Source organism: Antechinus flavipes, chromosome 2 (assembly GCF_016432865.1).
Source record: "Antechinus flavipes isolate AdamAnt ecotype Samford, QLD, Australia chromosome 2, AdamAnt_v2, whole genome shotgun sequence".
Classification (NCBI taxonomy): domain Eukaryota; kingdom Metazoa; phylum Chordata; class Mammalia; order Dasyuromorphia; family Dasyuridae; genus Antechinus; species Antechinus flavipes.
Window position 1 is genome coordinate 311,416,801 of NC_067399.1, and position 17,683 is coordinate 311,434,483.

Below are 17,683 nucleotides of genomic sequence, written 5' to 3' on the forward strand. Positions count from 1 at the left end.
ACATACTTCAAAGACTATAGATGAAAAACTACTCATTTTACCTGTAAGCCCCAAACCTTCAAGGTTACAAGAAAAGTTAACCAATTTCCTGGCTTAAGGTACTTAAAAAGGCTGTGAATTAGATATGTATAATTATGTAATAGATGAGAGGCTTTTGCATTCATTAAACCTTAAGGGAACCTGTTTCTGATTTGGGATTGATTCACTATATAGCTGTATCTAGAAACCTAGATATATAGAAATATTCAAGCGTGCATGTATGTATATAAGCATATATTTCTTTGCGTGTATGTATACAGGAATATCCTGATAATTGTCTGACAAACAGTTCTCAAAAGAAGTACGCACAACGTACCTTAAAACATTTTGCATTATTAATATTTTGTTCATCACTTTCTGAAGTATAGATAATCAACAAAATAAGATATCAAGTCTCAATCTGTAATATTTGCCCATTTTGATGGCATGACTGATCACATTAAAAATTAACAATTCATTCTTTCAAGTTTGTATGAATTGGTTACAGAATACTATATTTGTGGCCATATCTATAATCTGAAACACTGGTGACTGACCAACTTCTACCAATAAGTAGGTAAGTCCAAGATCCCTGAAAATAGGATCATGTCTAAGGTCATATTAGTTCTGATTCTAACCTCACCCTTGCAGCCGTAGTTCAAGTAGATAATCCTTGCGTAAATGTGACCTGGAAATTTTCTCTGTGAATGCTCTAGCTTCTAACTTCTAAAAAGCTACTGAAGACCCAGAAAAGAAAATTCTAATAACTTAAAGACCTTGGCATTGTCAAATGGTTTAACAACAGACATTGATATGATTTTATTAATGGAAATTGCATTAAAGATCTTTCCATTTGCCTTACAATTGAAACCTATAAATTCTGTTTATATCAATATATATCAATATATATATGTATATATATGTGCGTGTGTGTGTGTGTGTAGATGTGTGTATGTATATATATGTATATGTGTGTGTGTGTGTGTGTGTAGTTATTTCCACAACCAATAAAAGCAGTGGTTGGCTGACTACTACCAACAGACAAATAAGCCCATTATCCTTGAGTTTTACATCTTAGACCACTGACTCTGCTTTCAATCTGACATTTCAGCTTTGTATGATCTTTATTTTTGGAAGGTATATGTCATTATTGTGATTATCTCTATTTGTATGTGTATGTGAACTGGTATGAAACTAATATCCCTGTCATCCATAAGATAGGAGAGAGCTATCTTAAAAAGCTTATGGGGTATAAAAGGAACTAACTTCATCTTAGACTGTTTTAAAATATAAGTTTAGAAAAAAATAAACACAATGACTAAAACATTGTAAGTAGAAATAAAAACAAAATAAAACTGGATATGGCATACTTATATTGACTAGCCCTGGCACCATAAAAGAGATGAGAAAATGTACCTCCCTTTCTTCATAAAGTTTGAAGACTATGGAAATACTATTTATGCTGTCTAATTTGGTTGATGTATGTGTTAGTTTGGTTGAACTGCCTTTATTTTCTCTTACTTTTTTATTCTTTGTTATAGAAACCATTCCTTATAGGAATTCCTGATAGAGGAATACTTGGTGATATTGAATCAAAATGTATCTAGATGGAAACCTAGGGAAAGTGAGAATATGGCAAATTGTCCTTAATGATTCTACATTACCACATCTTAATGAGTTATTTTCCATGGTTTGAAAGAACTTATAGATGAAATCTTTGAGTTTCTCTTAGTGATCTTTGAGAAAAAATAATCCTATTGGGATGTGTCATGTTAAACAGTATATCAATCAATATTTGAAAAATCTTAAGAGGAGGCATAGCACAAAAAAGGAAATGGGCCAATGTGGTCCTACTTTTACAAAAAAAGAAAAGATGAATTATTAAACCATGTTTTGGTTGTGACTATAACTACTGAGAGGCCTCCAAAACATACTATTAGAAACAGTATTTGTGAACATTGAGAAAGAGAAGCTAAAATACAGACGTAAATTCATTAAGAACCGATTTTGCCAGTCTAATTTCATTTTATTTTTAAATTAGGATTTTAAAATTGGGAATTAAAAGACATATACCTAAATTTCATTAGGGTATTTACAGAGTTTCTCATGGTATCCCTTTGAAGACACTTGGAATGATAGTAGAGCTATGTGAATTCAAAGGATGCTTCTTCCTTAAAATTAGTGATTAATGACTTCATAATAATCCAGAGGGAGCATTAGTGCAGTTAGTACCTCAAGGATTTGTCCATGGTTTTGTTTTGTTAAGCATTTTTATCAATGTTTGAATTTACCAAATTTGCAAAAGCCTTATATTGAGAATTCTAGATAGCTAATATGCTAGATGAAAATTTAATATCTTGTAAAATTTTGTTGGATTATAAAGATTTTGTTGGATCATAAATCTGAGATGATTTTTAAAGATAGGGATAAGTGTATATTTGGATTTACAAATAACTTTCACAAGTATAGAATGGGGAAGACAGATAATTCCAATGGAAAGGGGTATAGAGGTTGTGATGGATTGAGATATTAATAGAAGTGGTATGATGTAGCAGGAAAAAAAAACAATGTAAAATTATGGTGACTCACTGGAATAATAGCATCCAGAAATTTATAAATGTTTATAAATGACGTTCTCAAAGGTTCAAGCCTCAGAGTACTACAGAGTTGCCTAAATGGACTCTCTAATTATTCAAAGAAATTTGACCTATAAAGCGACACAGGAAAAAGAAAGTACATAAATAATGCCTGCTGTCAGACTATGATTTGCAGTTGACTGGACAGCCTATTGAGCTCATCCATCAGTACATTTATCTTGGACAGACACTACAAGTGGACAATAAGTTGTGCCTAGAATTTAATGGAAGAAAGTAGCTTGAGTTATATCCGAAGACTGCAGAATTTTCAACAATCCCAAATCCTTTCCTGAAACAAATATCCATTTACTTATTATTTTGGTAACTAATACCAATCAAGAATACATATGGATTATTAAGATTTGTAAAACAATTTATACATATTTCTCACTTGATTCTCACTACAACATCATCAGGTAGGTGTTATTATTATTCCCATTTTATAGAAGAAAAGGCCAAGATTGAGATCAAGTAATTTCCCCAGAGTTATACAGCTAGAAAGGTGAGATTCAAACTTGTTCTTCTTGACTGTAAGTCCAATGATTTATCCTCTGATTATACCATCTACCTTCCTATTTTAGATTATATGACTGATATAATTCATATAATACTATACTCATTATAGAATAAAAATTGTGGGCAACTCAAAGGCAATTATAAGACACACACACATATATATACACATATATATTCCTAAAGAATCTGGTGCAGTAATATATTAATCTGGAATACAAGCTAGGCCACACAAAGAAGAGAAAGAAACGTTAAGGGGAAGGTGGAAGTGGAGAGTAAATAGTAGTAACAAGTGAAATGAATTTCAACATGAGAGAATGAGTCACAAATGAGGGAATTAAAATAGGAGGTAAAGTGTTTGAGCCAATGATAAGGGTATCAAGTAAATAAAGAGAGATGTGGCACAATAATAGAATTGGATGACTTAAATTCTTTCTAGACTATTTGTGTTGATTATATTTCTTTTTCTACCTTTCTCCAGTTTCTAAGGAAGGAAACAGGGAAAAATAGAGGAAAATTATAAGATGATATGTAAAGAAAAACAGAATACACTATAATAAACACAAATATGAATATATCCTCCCCTCAAAAAAGAATAACACATGAAGGTGGCCTAGCTGTACCAGATCTAAAATTATATTATAAAGCAGCAGTTACTAAAACCATCTGGCATTGGCTAAGAAATAGACTAGTTGATCAATGGAATAGGTTAGGCTCAAAGGACAAAACAGTCAATAACTTTAATAATATAGTGTTTGACAAACCCAAAGACCCCAGTTATGGGATAAGAATGCATTATTTGACAAAAATTCCTGGGAAAATTGGAAATTAGTATGGCAGAAACTAGGTATTGACCCCCACTTAACACCATACACCAAGATAAGATCAAAATGGGTTTATGACCTAGGCATAAAGAATGAGATTATAAATAAATTGGAAGAGCATAGGATAGTTTACCTTGCAGACCTGTGGAAGAGGGAGGAATTTATAACCAAAGAAGAACTAGAGATCACTATTGACCACAAAATAGAAAATTTTGATTATATCAAATTGAAAAGTTTTTGTACAAACAAAACAAATGCAGACAAGATTAGAAGGGAAACAATAAACTGGGAAAACATTTTTACAATCAAAGGTTCTGATAAAGGCCTCATCCAAAATATATAGAGAATTGACTCTAATCTATAAGAAATCAAACCATTCTCCAATTGATAAATGGTCAAAGGATATGAACAGACAATTCTCAGATGAAGAAATTAAACTATTTATAGACATATGAAAATATGCTCCAAATCATTATTAATCAGAGGAATGCAAATTAAGACAACTCTGAGATACCACTACATACCTGTCAGATTGGCTAGAATGACAGGGAAAGATAATGTGGAATGTTGGAGGAGATGTGGGAAAACAGGGACACTGATACATTGTTGGTGGAATTGTGAACACATCCAGCTATTCTGGAGAGCGATCTGGAACTATGCTCCAAAAGTTATCAAACTGTGCATACCCTTTGATCCAGCAGTGTTTCTACTGGGCTTATACCCCAAAGAGATACTAAAGAAAGGAAAGGGACCTGTATGTGCCAAAATGTTTGTGGCAGTCCTGTTTGTAGTAGCTAGAAGCTGGAAAATGAAAGGATGCCCATCAATTGAAGAATGGTTGAGTAAATTGTGGTATATGAATGTTATGGAATATTATTGTTCTGTAAGGAATGACCAGGAGGATGAATACAGAGAAGACTGGTGAGACTTACATGAACTGATGCTAAGTGAAATGAACAGAACCAGGAGATCATTATATACGTCAACAACGATACTGTTTGAGGATGTATTCTGATGGAAGTGGATCTCTTCATTACAGAGAGTTTTAATTGATCAAAGATGGACAGAAGCAGCTATACCCAAAGAAAGAACACTGGGAAATGAATATAAATGGCTTGCGTTTTTGTTTTTCCTCCCAGGTTATTTATGCCTTCTGAATTCAATTCTCCCTGTGCAACAAGAAAAGTATTTGGTTCTGCACACATATATTGTATCTAGGATATACTGTAACCTATTCAACATGTAAAGGACTGCTTGCCATCTGGGGGAGGGGCTGGAGGGAGGGAGGGGAAAAAATCGGAACAGAAGTGAATGCAAGGGATAATGCTATAAAAAATTATCCTGGCATGGGTTCTATCAATAAAAAGTCATTAAAAAAAAAAGAATAACACAATAGATCATAAAGTAAAATCCAAAAATGTGCTATTTACAATAAACACATTAAATTATAAAGATCCACCTAGAGTTAAAAATGAGAAAATATGTAGAGGGCTGAAACTCTGAAAAGGTATGCTTGAATCAGACAATAGAGCACTTAAGGCCAATTACCTATTCAATGTGAGACAATAGCTTTATGTACATATTTAGATGAGATGGTGATGTGATGGTTCTCCCCACTATTGGTGCTTGCTGAATGTTTGGTGGTGAGGTAATCTTAGGCTAGGACTGGAGGGCTGAGCGAGAGAAGTCAGGGTTACTTGGCAGCAGGATGAGGAGGGAAAAGGCTAGAGAATCTGGTCTCCACAATCCAAGCTACATCTTTGGCAAGCTGCATGGCAGCTTGCCTGCCTCCTTCACTTCTCCCTTAAAGACCAAAAACTTTGATTGATCCTAACTCTGACTGATGCTGAGACCCTCTAGGGAGCTAGTCTAGACATTATAAAAATAAAGAAGGATTTATCGTTCTTTAAGTGAATTTTAAAAAGCAGGGGTGACAATCATACTCTCAACAAAAGAACACGAAAAATAGACATGGTTAAAAGAGGGAAACTACATAGTTTCAAGGCATCATATATAATGTAACAACATTAATAATTTATGTTGCATTCTATAATAATCTATGCATTCATAGAACACCACTGTATTTAAGTATTAAAAGAAAATTTCATTAAATTACAGAGAGAAACAAATGATACATCTGTAATATGGGGGGACTTCAATGTGTCCCTTTCAGATAAAGACAAGTCAAAGTAACCAAGAAAGAAATTATAAGACATGAATAAAGTTTTTTGAAAATGTAGATACTCTTGATATCTGTGATTATCTACATGATCCCATAGATTTTGTTGTTTAATCACTTTTCTAGTCTCTTTGTTGACTTTGAACTTCATGTTAATATTGACTTCTGCTTTCTTGGACTTGGGGATTGGGGTACTGTTCCAAGCTTTGGGCTTTTTTGTGCTGTTTCCAGAGCTAGTTCTGGGAGTTTGCAAGTTTTTGGTATCTCTTTGGTTATATGATCAGGGAGAGGTATGGCCACTGTTCTCCTAGCCTGCTTTCTGGTCTTTACCAGAGAAAGACCTCTGATACCCTATAGCCACTAATATGAGTGCTTCTCTTGGCTCTAGAACTTTGACCAAGTCCCCTTGTCTCCTGCAGCCTCAAGTTCTAGTGCTAATTTTTGACTTGGAAATGAAACCAGGTCTCTACAATCCCTTGTCATCAACCATAAACACTTCTCTCTGTCCTGAAACTGCAACCCAGAATGTCTCTGAGCTGCTGCTTCCCCTATTTGGGACTTATCTCAAAGTTCATTGCTGATGTTACCAAAACATGGGCTCTCACTAAACTCTTACCCTACCCATATTCCTCTCCTCCCCATTTCCTAAGTTTTCTTCAGCTGGAAGAAATGTCATACTTCTACCTTTTGTTGGCTCAGCCACTCCAAAATTTGAAGCACTATTTAAAAATTATCTAGAGGAGAATGTTTAGAGAGCTGCTCAAACCTGTAATCTGCTGCAAATAGTAAGCTTTCAAAAGATGAAATTCAAACTACAATCATTTGAATTTCCCCCTATTATTAATAAGAGAAATACAAATTAAAATGCCTTTAAAGTTTTGCCTCATTGCCATCACTAGCAAAGTTACCAAAAAAATGACAAATGTTGAATAGATTATGGGAGAAATAGAATACAAAATGCACCACTGGCAGAGTTGTGAATTCATATAATTATTCCAGAAAGCAGTTAGGAACTATAGCCAAAATGTCACTAAACTAAACTATATATACCTTTTAACCTAGAAGTACCACTGCTGATCTCAGAATGAATCTTAAGTATATTTATTCATCACAATGGAAGACTCATTATTGAGAAGGGGCAGATTGAAGAAAAGTGATTATAATGGGAAAAAAGAGGGAAAAAGAAAGAAAAATATCAATAAAACATTGAAAAAATGCATAAAGGAAAAAAAAGAAGGAAGATCAGAAAGGGCCACAAACAAGCAGGGCAGTATTGGCACTATTGTATTAAATTGAATAAATACTTAATAAAAACAAAGCACATAATATAAGTTCATGATAGTATTAACATATCATTAAGAGCTAAATGGAATGTTGTCAAAAAGACAGTTGAGAGTGACAGTTGTAAGAGATCTTTGAAGTGTTTCTCCCTATGGAGTCAAAAAGAACATGTATTTTATCTTTGATCTATGAGGTTTCTGTGAGATTAATTATGGAAAGGAGAGAGTGAAAGAAGGTAAGGAGAAACTTCTTTCTTATGAGGACTATCTTATATTATGAAGAAGTATGATACTGTATAAGGAACTGGACATTTGCTGTATATTCCATAAAGACAATTTTGTGTGATGGCTAAGTCAAAAGAAAGGGAGAGAGAAAGAGCGAGAGAGAAAAAGAGAAAGAGAGAGAGAAGCATCACTTATTCCTGAAGAGACTGAATTTAATTACCTTGAGAAAAAATATGAATAGAATTCTTGAAAGACTTTAATCAATATCTGGAGTGAACTGAATTGGTAAGTGTGTTTTTGGAACTGAAAAAAAATCATTTGTTAATTATAGAGTGGGCTTGAAGTGCCAGATTGAAGTGGTTCTCACTTTTAAATTAATATAAATAATATCTTTTGTTTTACTTTCAAATTTTATAAGATCTGTATTTTGTATTACTTTGAAATTATTATAAATAATATCTGTTTTGTTTTATTGTTTCATTTGTTAACAAATTGCATTGCAACAGTTTCAATATTTAATCATAGGAGCTGAAAGGATTTAAGATATAAAGTTGAGAGTAACTGGGGCTGCCAGGTAGTACAGTGAATAGAGCACTAGGTCTGAAGTCAGGAAAATCTGAGCTCAGACATTAAGTAACTTAAACCCTATTTGCTTCAATGCCTCATCTGTAAAATGAGTATACACTGGAGATGGAAATGGGAAACTGCTACAATATCTTTGACAAGAAAATCTCTAAGACAGTGGCTCATGGACTCATGTAGAGAGTCAAACATGACTGAAATCTGAACAACAAAAAATTTCAGTAATTTACTCATAAAATTTAATGTGTTGAAAAGGGAGATTAAGCCAATTGGTTCATTAATTAGAAAGAAGTGATAGTTTACCAATTGGAAAGAAAATAACCAAACATTCCTCTGGGTTTTTTCTAGAGTTTCGGATAATAAGATTAAATATGCAAATGATTAAAGTAGCAGGCTGAGGGGTGAGCTACAAGTATATATGGTCAATCCCATATGTTATACATGAGAATTATGTTGGGATTTTAAAGTTTTTTTTCTTTCTTTCTCAAAAGCATTTTCTCATAGAATTTAAATTTATACTGTCTTGTCAATGCTGGTGACAATTAAAGACTTTAATTTACCTTTTTTACTATTTATAATAACAATTAATATTATAAAGCTCATACTCTGTGCTAGGCATTGAGCTAAGTGATTTATAATTACTATCTCATTTGAGGAAAACAGAGAGCCTGCAACCATGGGAGGTAGGTGTTATTATTACTCCCATTTTATAGATGTATAATGGAGGTAAATAGTGTTCAAGTAACTTGCCTGGGTTGGATATGAACTCTGATCTTCCTGTCTCCAACTCTAGTGCTCCGGTTATTCCGTAGCTTATTTGATGAATATCAATGGCCCATATCAATTATTTCATTGGGTAACAGATTGCATGATTAGTTTGGAATGATTTATTAAATAGAAATTTTATATTCTAATTATTTAAAAAATTATTGATAAGCTCAATACATATTGTGCTATCTTTTGGATTGTAAATTCATACATGCCTCCTAATTTTAGGAGTGGAGCCAAAGAATAAAAGAACATTTGAAAATTATTCAAAGGAAAAGTCAAAATATTAAGAAGTTACACAGTAATTCCTCATACTATTAGGCCTCAGGAATCTTATCTGGTAATATTCCAGGAATTGCCTGCTTGATAGAGGACTGAATTTAGAGTTAGAAGACTCAGAATCAAATTCTAACTTTGATACTATGTGACATTAGGCAAATCATCTATCCTTTATGGGCCTCAACTTCCCCATGTATAAAGTGAGGGGGGAGGTATGATCAAATTTAAATAACTATTGCAGTTCCAATCTGTGATCTGATGCTGTTTAATGGTAAGAGAGATTAATTAATAATCTTTATGAGCAATAGTTGCTCAAGAAATTAATGGTCAGATGAGAAGACCCACTGTGGTCTATTGTAATGTTCTCTTCACTAAAATATAATGTTTTCTGGGAGCAGATTTCTTGGGTGGCTTCTGGAGGCAGCCTTAGTTTCAGTTCAGAATAATAATCACCTCAAATGCAGCCAGCTGTTAAAAGTTCAGATCCTTTATTGTCTCTTCCAAAATAGCCTGGTTAGCTTTCTTAGAGGCCTTATCTTTCTTCTTGGTTCCAAGAGCATCTGTCACTAGTCCTTTGCTTCTGCCAGCTTCAGCCTCTCCTCCCTCTGAATCCAAAGCCTCCAGCCAGCAGAAAGGTGGAATATGGAATGAATCTGTCTTGCCTCCGAGAGTGGGCTTCTGGGTGTCTGGCCCTGAGAGCTTCTTGCTTATATTCTGTGCACTGAATATACATCAATCATTATATCACTAGGAAACCATTATTTGTTGTAGGGTTAAATCTATGCTAAATTAGATTTAACCATTGTCTCCTCAATTCCATTTAATACCTTGTTTCAAGTTCTGGCCCCATAACATCTCCTTGTAGGATCAGATCAATTCTACTGTCTTAAGTACCTTGTAAGAATCATAACAGTCTATGACTGTTTTAGAATAAAATTGTATTGTAAGACACTATACATATAAAAAGTTCAGGAGTTTAGAAATACTATATGAACTGACAGAGTAAAGTTAGGAGAGTCTGGAGAACAATTTATACAATAATCAAAATAATGTTTTTTAAAAATCAAATGATTGCACGTTATATAGTTAACAACAGTGAATTCAAAGGACTAAAGGTAGAGAGGTGGGAGACTTCATTTCAGTAGAAAGGCAGTAAATTATTGTGCTTTACTTTAAGAGTTGAGGTTCTTCAGCAGTAGGGAGAGAGTCATTGAGAAGAGACAGCAATGCAAAAGAAGTGTACCAATACGTACACATTTTTATGAGACTAAATTCTTTTTTGACAATAGTATGGAACTGCTAGATAAGGAAAAGATGTAGAGAAACTGCCTCTTGATTTTAATTTTACTTTGTATTTTAAAATTTAATTTTGATTGGGAATCAACAATTATTAACATAAATATTTCAAGTTACAAAGAAGAATAGGTAAAATGATTGTATAAAAAATTGTAAACTTCTGTAACATGCAGCTCTTTGACCCTAGGCAAGTTGTCAAACTTTTCTTAGTCTTATTTATTATAATTTCCTTATTTATAAAATAGAAGTAATAATAGCAATTATCTCACGGGTTGTTGGGAAGCTCAAATGAGCTAACATATATAAATTTTAAAGCATTTAAAATACACAAAATTATATAATATATTGTACTTATAAAACATATACATATGCTATATGTATAAATCTTACAGTATTTAAATGAATTATCATTACCATTTTTTCATTTTTTTATTAAAGCTTTTTATTTACAAAATATACATATGGATAATTTTTCCACATTGACCTTTGCAAAAACCTTATGTTCCAAATTTTCCTTTCCTTCCCCATGCCCCCTCTCCTAGTTGGCAGGTAGTCCAATATATGTTAATTATTTTAAAATATATGTTAAATCATACATATATATACACATGTACACACATATTTATACAGTTATCTTGCTGCACAAGAAAAATCAGAGCAAGAAGGAAGTAAAAAAACAATTGAGAAAGAAAACAAAATGCAAGCAAACAACAACAGAGAAAATGAGAATGCTATATTGTGGTCCACACTCAGTTCCCATGGAGTTCTCTCTGAGTGTAGATGGCTCTCTTCATCACTTAAAATGTGGCATTTCACTGTTGAAGAGAGCCATGTCCATCCGAATTGATTGTTGTAAAGTCATCCTGTTACCATGTAAAATGATCTCCTGGTTCTGCTCATTTCACTTAACATCAGTTCATGTAAGTCTCTCCAGGCCTCTCTGAAATCATCCTAGTAGTTGTTTCTTACAGAACAATAATATTTCATAATATTCATATACCATAATTTATTCAGCCATTCTCCAATTGATGGACAGCCTCTCATTTTCCAGTTTCTTGCCACTACAAAAAGGGCTGCCACAAACATTTTTGCACATATGGGTCCCTTTCCCTCCTTTAAGATCTCTTTGGGAAATAATCCCAGTAGAAATACTGCAGGATCAAAGGGTATGCACTTTGATAACTTTTTGAGCATAGTTCCAAATTGCTCTCCAGAATGATTGGATCCATTCACAATTCCACCAATAATGTATAGTGCCCCAGTTTTCCCACATCCCCTCCAACATTGGTCATTGTCATTTCCTGTCATTTTAGCCAATCTGACAGGTGGGTAATGGTATTTCAGAGTTGTCTTAATTTGCATTTCTCTGATCTCTGATTTGGAGCACCTTTTCAGATGACTACAAATAGTTTCAATCTCTTCATCTGAAAATTGTCTATTCATAACTTTTGACTATTTATCAATTGAAGAATAGCTTGATTTCTTACAAATTTGTTATTCTCTATATATTTTAGAAATGAAACCTTTATCAGAATGTTGAATGTAAAAATATTTTCCCAGTTTATTACCATTGTTATTATTAAAATATATGTACATTTATATATATTAAAGATGGAAGTTGTGTTCATATATATGTTAAAGTTAAATGTGTATTTATGTACATTAAATTTAAGAAGTAATTAAATGAGTCTGTGTCTGCTTAGAAACTTTTATCTTTTAGGTATTTAAAAATGTTTACTTGAATCATCTATGTCTAATCAAACAAAATGAACACAATAGATATGTCTGAAAATACCTCATTTTCCATTATATCTCGTATAGTCCATTACCAGTGTTACAAAAAGTGAGAAGTAGATTTTAGTATGCTTGATTATTTAAGAGCTCTGAGATCTTTCAAAGCTTGATTATTGTGGTGGTCATGCAAGTGGTTCTTCTCATTCTGCTCATTTCTTCTGTATGACATATTCATCTTTTCATATAGTTAAATAAAATGCCACTATATTTGCTTAATGTATTTTCCCCAGCAATTTGAGGGAAAAAAGGAGGGAGAAGAAGAAGGAAAGAAGGGAGAGAGAGTGAAGGGGGAGAACTCCGGAGGAGAGGGAAATGGGAAAATGAAAGAAAAGAAGAGGAGGAAAGGAGGAGAAGAGGGGAGAAAGAGAGAGAGGGAGAATGAATGAGGCAGGGGCAGGAAGAGAGGCAGAGGCAGGCTCCGGGTCAGCCTCCTCATCTATGTCATTAGTGGGACATAATCTTGGTCCCACAATGGTGGGACAAGGGAGTGATGTTGAGGGGATCTAGTACCTGGGAAGACTCTGGTACTAGGACTGGACCCAGGACTATACACTATTTTCCCCTTCCTTTAGCCATACCCACTTCGAGGTCATTGCTCAAAGGCAGGAAGAAATACTTTCAGTCAAGAGGAATAAGCTCCAGGAGCAATATCATTTCCAACACAATAGGGAATTAAAGGAACAATGTAGATTGCAATCCAAAGAGATTGGAGGCTTTCTCAAGTAAGTGTCAAAGTACAGTGAATACATTTCTCTGGAAATCACACAACCTCTGAAAACTTCCAAATCCTCAGAACTAGTTCTGGGATTAGCAGTGTGAAAAAGCCTAAAGTTTGACACAATGCTCCACTCCAACCTGTAAGTTCTGGACTAGCTCCCTGGAGACCTCAGGATCAACCAGAATCAGGATAAGCAAAAATCTAAAGATCATGGTCTTTAGCAGAAGTGAAGGAGATGGACAAAACTGCCAGGAGTTTTGCCAAGGATCTAGAGTCCAGAATCTCCACACTTTTCTCTTGTCTGTCCTGCAGCCAAGTGAAGTTTTCTTGCCTCTCTCACTCCTCCTCTAATCCCTCCTACGATTATCTATATACACCAAAAGATGGAGTCAGCACATGTTTTCCAAACATATCCTAATAGAATTATTATCCAGGTAATTAGTCGTAAGTGCTCGGTTGCCTGATTCAAGCCAGGAATAGAGATCAAAATTAACATAAAGTTTAAATATCAAGATACAGGGTATAAAAGTAACTATTAACTAAATAATATATAATATTAATATATACACATATATAAATACATAAACATGTAAATAAGTAACAAATAAAATAAACCAATAAACAAAAAAAAAACTGACTTTAAAAGAATAACTCCTTTGGTGACAGGAATATGAAGACAGAAACTCAGAAGATAATTTAAGTCGAAACAGCTACAAACAAAGCTTCAAAAAAAATGAATTAGACACAAACCCAACAAGAATTCATATAAAAACTAAGATGATTTTCAAAATCAAATAAGCATGGATTAATTAGAAAAATTAGGTAAAGAAATGAAAGCAAAGGAAGAAAATGAAGACAATACCTTGATAAAGAGTTATTAAAGAAAAGAACACTTTTAAAAACAGAATTGGCCAAATGGAAAAAAAAAAAGAGGTAGAAAATTCACTAATGTAAATAACCCTTAAAAGTTAGAATTAGCCAAATCGAAAGGAGGTACAAAAGCTCATTGAAGAAAATAACTTTAAAATTTAGATTGGGCAACTGAAAACTAAGGGCTCCATCAGACATCAAAAAAAAAAAAAAAAGAAAAAGAAAATAATCAAAAGAATAAAAAAAATTGAAGAAAATGTGAAATGCCTCATGAGAAGAAACAACTGGTCTGGTAAATGTAAGAGAGGTAATTTAAGAATTATTAGACTCCTGAAAACCATGATCAAAAAACCCCCTAGATATCATATTTCAAGACATTATCAAGAAAACTGCAACATCCTAGAATTAGAGGAAAAAATAAAAACTGAAAGAATCAACTGACCAATACCTGAAAGAAATTCCAAAATGAAAAGTCCAAGTAATTTTATAGTCAAATTTCAAAGCTACAGGTAAAAGAGAAAATATTTTAAGTAGCTAGAGAAAAGCCTTACAAATAGCATGGAACCATAGTCAGGAACACGCACAATTTAACAGCTACTTTGTTAAAGGAGCAGAAGGTAAAAGAGCTAATATTAAAATCAAGAATAACCCACTCAAAAAAAATGTACTTTCAAGGAAAAAAAAGTGAATGTTTAATGAAATAGAGGACATTTAAGCATTCCAAAAGACCAAAGCTGAGTGGAAGATTTGACTTTCAAACACAAGACTCAAGAAAAACCTTAAAAAGTAAAACATGAAAGAGAAATCATAAGGGACTTGATGAGGTTGTTATTTACCTTTTTATCTGGGAAGATGATAATTTATCTTCTAGGAACTTTGACTATTAGGGCAGTTTGAAGGATACTACATAGAGGATGCAAGAAGGAGGTGACTATTGTTGTAAAAAAAAAAAGTATAGGTAAGACAGAAGTATCCCCAAGAGATGAAGAAAAGAAGAAGAATGGAGAAAATTATCTCACATATAAAAAGATGTTCAAAGAAGATATTTTACAATGGAGGGGAATGGTAGTAGAAGGGACAAAGCTTAAACTTCACAGCTAAATTGTTTTAAAGATGGAACTGTTGTTAGCATATTCCATTGGTAATAGAAATCTATCTTACCCAACAGGGAGGTAGAGGATAAATGAATAGGAGAAATGAAGAGTGATAAAAGGAGAGCAGATAAAAGTAGGCAGCAAAATAGACTTTAAAGGAGGGATAAGATAAAGAAAGAGAAGGAAAAACAGAAGAAAACAAAATGGAAGTAAGTGCACAATTAATAAACATAACTGTGAAGGTGAATATGAATGGACACTACATAAAATGGAATCGGAGAGGAAAATGGATTAGAAACCAGAACCCACCTGTATATTATTCACAAGAAGCACACTTAATATAGACATACACAGAGTAAAAATAAGGGAATAGGACAATCAATGATGCATCAAGTGAAGTAAGAATGGTAGGAGTAATTTTATGATCTCAGACAAAGCAAAAGCAAAAAATAGACCTAAATAAAAGGAATAAACAACAAAAAAATAGGTCTTGCTAAAAGGAACCATAGAAAATGAAGTTGGTTGGTGGTTCTTCATTCTCAAAGAGGATCAAAATGACATGATGTTAAGAGTCAAATTACAGAGTGCCTGACTATGATTGATCACAACAATATGAACTTGGAATGGTCTGCCACAGGTTGGACACAAATAGTTCTTGGAAAAACTGAGGGTAGACTCTTTAACTTTGCACATCTTGCATTTCTTCTAAACTAAGTGAATTCTATTTTGCTCAGAGAGCACAGCACTTCTCTGATGAGGATGGCCATGTTGGGTGGATGGTCCTGTACCAGTGTATCCCATATCATACAATCAATTATAAAGTTCTTAAGGGAGACCTTAAGAATGCCCTTGTATCATTTTTCTGACCACCTTTTGAATGCTTGCCTGTGTGAACTCTCCACAAAATAATCTTTTTTGGCAAGCATACATTTGGCATTGAAATAATGTAGACAGCCCAATCGAGGTAGATGAAAGGAAGACTGACAAGAATCTTGCCAGCATTGACTAAGAAAGAGACCCCTTTATGATTTCATTTAACAGCTTCTGAATTTCTCCATCATTTTCACCAAAGCAATCATGATGTCCACATGAGTTCTAACCCAAGTGAGCAAATGCTGCTGTACACCATGTCTCTGAAAGCGACCCATTCCTTTTCTGTTCTATTGTTGCCAACTCTTATGTTAGCTCAACTTACTCTCCAAGATGGCAACAAACTGTTTCCTCTTAAAGGAAGTACTCTAATTTGCTAATAGTCTTTTTGCCTTGAGGCTGCTACTATTGTTGAATGTGAATATTCAGCTTGGAGAAGATGTCTATGATCAGTTTAGTACTGTGCCCCATATGTGCCTTTTTCACTCTCATATCCTGTCTCTTCTCCTTACAATTACTTAGTTTATTAAATGCCAATGTTTGCTAGGAGGATGCATAATGAAGTTTTGTTATATTGAAGTAAATGGAATACAGTGTTGGTGATGAGAAGGTCATGAGATGCACAAGTCTTCAATAAGTACATGATCATTCCTCTCAAGGACTTCCTGCCATGTCTGATAGTTTGAGCCTACTCTAGCATTAAAGTCACCCAGAATTATAAGTGTGTTCTCTTCTGGCACATTGATGATAAGGGTCCCCAGATCTTCACAAAAATTTTCTTTTACCTCATTAGTATTTGTCATGATTGGAGCATAGGCACTGATGATGGTGGCAGAGTGTTTTCCTGCAAGTGGCAATTACATTGTCATGAGCCTGTCATTCACTCCTTTTGGAAGGCATATGAACTTGTTTACTACATTGCAAAACCTATAGCAGCTTCATGGCATGCTACCTTTCACTGTGGCCACTCCAGAAAAATGTGCTTCCAACTTTTACTTGATTTGCTCACCTTGTTTCACTTGGGATTGCTTTTTGGATGTCATAGCCATTGAATTCTCTTACAACATAAACTGTTCTTTCAGATCTACTGGATTTTGTGTTGTCTATAAGTGTGTATGCATTCCATTTACCAATGGTGAATAGAATCAAGTTTTAGAAAATTTTTGTAAATTTTCCACTGCAGTGAAGGATACTTATCTGCTGCAGTTATCAGGCCAGAATTGGATAAGCAGACAATTTTCAGGGCACTTTTGTAGCCCCTTTCTCACACATGGAGGTGAGCCATGTGATCCTTAAAAGGTTGCTCAGAAGGCCAGGGGGCTGCTGAATCCCACTGCTGCTTCCTATAAGAAGATGATGCTATGATGTGGGCCACCTGTGTATAGGGTTGTGACTACAGCTCCCAGTGTATCCACAACTGTTGCTTTATCACTCACCAATTGCCGTAGGACTCTGAGGATAGAAATGGTAAAATGATATAATGAGGCCTTTTGATTCCAATGTAAATTGGATTTAAGTGAGGCAGGGTGCATGAGTCATCTTCACCTGTATTCATGACTCTTGGAACAAATAGTTCTTATCTGCCCATTCCACCAGAAGAAATCTTTACATTTTTGGTGCAGAAACCCTCCTAACTCTCTATAAGGTTTGAGACCTCTTATGAGACCCCTTACAAAGTAAAAGCAAAAATAGACCTAAATAAAAGGAATAAATAGGAAACTGCATCTTGCTAAAAGG

At 34.0% G+C, this 17,683-nt stretch overlaps 1 long non-coding RNA gene across 2 annotated transcripts in view; it reads left to right on the top strand.

Moving 5' to 3' along the window:
- Nucleotides 1–7,247: 7,247 nt before the first annotated feature.
- The window catches only part of LOC127549444 (uncharacterized), a 62,388-nt gene continuing 51,952 nt past the window's right edge, over nucleotides 7,248–17,683 (top strand). The window contains exon 1 of one of the 2 annotated variants that reach the window (XR_007950613.1): nucleotides 7,248–7,960. This is a non-coding gene — a long non-coding RNA (uncharacterized LOC127549444). The remainder of the gene's footprint in view (nucleotides 7,961–17,683) is intronic. The other variant, XR_007950612.1, reaches the window with a different exon arrangement.